The sequence below is a fragment of the Populus euphratica genome, unplaced genomic scaffold (genome assembly GCF_000495115.2).
Source record: "Populus euphratica unplaced genomic scaffold, PopEup_1.0 scaffold93.1, whole genome shotgun sequence".
Taxonomy (NCBI): domain Eukaryota; kingdom Viridiplantae; phylum Streptophyta; class Magnoliopsida; order Malpighiales; family Salicaceae; genus Populus; species Populus euphratica.
In genome coordinates this window covers 979023-983224 of record NW_011499873.1, presented here as the reverse complement: position 1 = coordinate 983224, position 4202 = coordinate 979023, and the positions used below count along the sequence as shown (strand labels likewise).

General features: G+C 36.9%; 1 non-coding gene and 1 pseudogene across 1 annotated transcript; one reads left to right on the top strand and one right to left on the bottom strand.

Annotated features, from left to right (window-relative positions):
- Positions 1-1629: 1629 nt before the first annotated feature.
- Positions 1630-4083, bottom strand: LOC105127799 (TLC domain-containing protein 2-like; annotated as a pseudogene).
- Positions 1891-1962, top strand: TRNAQ-UUG (transfer RNA glutamine (anticodon UUG)). The gene has a single exon. It is a non-coding gene; the product is annotated as a tRNA-Gln (tRNA).
- Positions 4084-4202: the final 119 nt, after the last annotated feature.

Genomic DNA, 4202 nt, shown 5'->3' with positions numbered 1-4202 from the left:
ATGTGGGTGAAAAGTTGTACTCAACTGCATTTTAGTACCCGTAACTTCTTAGAATTTTACCCAAAACCACGATGTAAACTATGGACCTCTATCTGACACTATCGAGATTAGCACTCCATGCAACCGTACAATCTCACTAATAAACATTTCCGCCAACTTTACATATCCATAAGTAATCTTAACTGGTAAAAAATGGGCTGATTTTGTCAACCTATCAACAATCACCCATATCGAATCATAACCCTCCTGACTCCTAGGCAATCCTGTCACAAAGTCCATTGTGATCCTTTCCCACTTCCATTCTGGAATCAACAATGGTTGCAACAATCCAAGAGGTTTCTAGTGTTCACCCTTTACCCTCTGACAAGTTAAACACCTAAAAACAAAGTCTGCTACATCAGCCTTAATCTTATTCCACCAATAACATACCTTAAGGTCTTTATACATTTTGGTGGAACCTGAATGCATTGTGTAAACTGTCTAATGTGCTTCTACCATCAATTCTCTCCTCGGATCATCTACATCAGGTACATAAAGCCTATCTCTATAGCTCAGTACATCATCATCACCTATCACAAAACCTGCAGTCTTACCCTACTCAACCTCATTTCTGACCCTGCCTTATATAGAGGCAATCCAGGTAAGTCATCGGGAAAGAAATTGATAAACTCCCTAACTATAGGGATTTGGTCTAACTAAGGAACTTTTATCTCTACTCCACTATATATGCTAGGTAACACTATACCCCTTTTCGGGCCATTTTCCTCGAGATAGCCGACAACATAATTGATGGAGACCCAATCTTATCTCCTTGAGATACCAACCCAACTTCTTTATCTAGATCAAATAGTATTTTCTTATCCCAATAATTTACTGAAGCCCTATGCTTTGCCAACCAATCCATTCCCAAAATTACATCAAAATCAACCATATCTAAGACATTTAAGTCTCTCATAAAAATCTTATCTCCAATCTCTATTTTTTTTTATGTCTAATTAGTGTCCCAAAACTATGAAATTATATTAACTCTTGTATTAAGACAATTTAATTATATTATGAAGTTGATTTTGTTATTAATGTAGCGTTGAACTCTAATTGAGTTAGAATAAACTTGTGTGTAAGTTTGGGTTCGCATAGGTATGGAACCTTGGAGGGGAACCTTGCCTATATGCCGGTCATGGATCTGGGATTCGGGTCGTGACAAATAGAATTTAAAATAAATAAATAAAATATTTAAAAATAATTTGAAGTAGTCATAAAAAATATAGGTGAATTAAATGCCAAATAAAATTTAAAAATTGCTAGAATTATCAAGCCAAACCTCAGCAAAACTTAAAATAAAAAAATATTCAAAAATAATTTGAAATAATCATAAAAAATTACAACTCAAAAATTAAAATATAATTATAAAACTAAAATAGAATCTATCAATCCCAAACATTACCCAAATAAATTAAAACTAATAAAATTAAGTTAACAATCAATCAAAACTATTAAATCAACCAATCAACTGGTCGATAAAGATAACATAATCTAATTTACTATTCTTTTAAAATTCCAAATCCTTAAAAAAAATTTCAACCTGTTCCGAAAAACCCCCGTCACTTTGATCTTCGTACATTCCAATCATTTTAAGCCAAATTAACATTTTATAACATCAATTAAACATCTCAAAAAATCATCCGATGGAATCAAGCATAAAAGCAACATGATATTACCGTAGAAACCCTTAAATGGAGCTATGAAGTTGAATTCCAATTCCCACTTAAAAGGACCCACAAGGACGAACCATTGGCTGGACCCTCAGGATCGGTTTTCTGATTCTGTAGATAAGGCATCCTCCTGATAAAAAAGTAAATAATGTAAGATATTTGCACTCGCGAACCGCAAGGTTCTATGGTGTAGTGGTTAGCATTCTGGACTTTGAATCGAGCGACCTGGGTTCGACTCCCGGTAGGACCTTTCGTTTTCAGATGCCCATAGACATCTTAACAACTGGCGAGTTGCCGAAAACATGCTACAGCCTACAGGTGGCATTGCCGAAAACCCAGTCCACAAAATTGTGGATCACTTATGCGGTGGCAATTAAAATCGGAAAGTTTCAGAAGGAGGACTACTTGAGAACACATAGTAGAAATGATCACACGTGTCCCGTCATTCTCCAGTCATTCATTGTACTAAGAAATAGTATCGTCAGAATTATTTTTGATAATAATATATTAAAATAAATAAAAAATTTAACTTTTTTTCAAAAATAACTAATTAAAACACAGAAACATACAATAACTAACATAACCATGTTGTTCGACAGCTTGTTCGAAACAAATCACATTAGCACGTACAGGGGATTTACAATATTTCTGAAGTAGGTATTATTACAGTGAGCTAACAGCAATTCAATGCAGAAAGATCCATGCCAGGTCAAACAAATTTAAACAGATCTATCTAACAAATTGAAGAAATCTCAAGGAGAACAAAGCACAGCATAAGCATTCCCTTTACCCTCCTTTCTGCCAGTCATTCACCCTGATGATGGCTGCTTTTCTGGGGAGTTCTCTCTCTTGTGAAGGCATTGAACAGATCAATGCCAAGACCAGCATTGATTAAATTCATTCCAGCCATCCTAAATAGAGCAAGTGGCAACACCACGCCCTTTTCAAACCTGGAAGCGTCAGCGATCAGCTTGATGGTGATGAGTATGTGAGACAAGGATCTTGCAAAAATGAAAGTAAGCCAATTAAGAACCCATTCCATCCTCACAATAGTGCTCATGGCATCGCGAACTCCAGCCATCTGCCGCACTATCCTCACATGAAGAAATATTGAATGCAGCTGTATGAAAAGTGGATTTCATTGATAGCATTATGGAACAACATCTGCATTGAGTTTGCATAAAGGCCCGAAAGGAAAACATACCTCGCAGACCAGAGTGAGAATAAGATAGTTCATTGTGACGTTTCGATACAGAGCTAGAGTAAAGCAGACGAGAAGAATCAGATGGTGACCCAGGATGGAAGGGATTAAACCGCTGTATAATCGGTAATGGAGCATATCCAACTGATCATATGCAAAATAACCACATGAGAAGCCCAAAGCAGCATACGCCCACTCCCAAGTACCTCCAACCAGCTGTGAATGTTCAACATCCCATTGGGACCTTTTTTTAAACACTGATTAGCCAAAATGAAAACCACTGCGAAGCAAGCAGACAAGTCTAGGAATTAATAATGATAAGATAAGAAGCACATCACAAAGGAATGCAAGCACGTCGCAGCATGAAATTTAGAAGCATCAAAATAGTTGAGCACAAGAAACTTCATTGAATTCAAAATCTACCCTTCTCAAATTTTAAACATCTTTTCCATCAAAACACAAAATTCTGGTAGTTGGTGATTAACTTTTAATCGAAAAGACTGCTTAAAAACTGATGCCTCTGTTACCGACAAAAGCAACAGTGACTATAATGTTGCCTCCCAATATGAACATTTATACAGAAAGACGCACAGCAGGCAACGAAACCAAGCTATTCTTTCCATAATTATCAGAAACATCTTCCAATAAGATGTCAGAAACACAAATGAAGAGAGAGAGAGAGCAGAATGACAGAAATATTGAGAACCTGACACGGAGATGATGGTGGAGTGGAGGAGAGAAACGGAGGTGTTAACAAAGAGAGGGTCACGAGAGATAAAAGACCGAACGACCCAATTGGCTATCTGGAAAAATAAAAGCTCCAGCATCAATCCAAAGTAGCTCCGAGCGCTTGTTGAAAATAATCTCGAACAGAACGGAGACGAACCACAGAATTAGAGTGGCTAAAAAGAAGGTGCCTGCCTTGTTCTTTTCATTCTGATTCTGATTTGTTCTTCTTGCCATAGTATCAATTGTTATTCGGTGTGTATGACATAGACAGAAAGACAGGGAGAGCATATATTTTTGAAGGAGCATACGGGAGACATATAACCATGGCGCCGAGGTGCGTTCTTTTTGTTCGTTAGAAATAGGGAATGGAGGCTATAATAGAAATTGCAGATTGTTTTTATGATTCGCAATCTCTTTTGACCATCGATGCCCACGAGGCCGTGAGACGATCACTAAACGAAACCTCTTATGGGCTTCGACCAATGAAAATCACTGTTCTTTTGATAGTTTATTTATTAGGTGATTTAGGTCTCTTTTATTTATTAGAGAGTAGTTTTCTT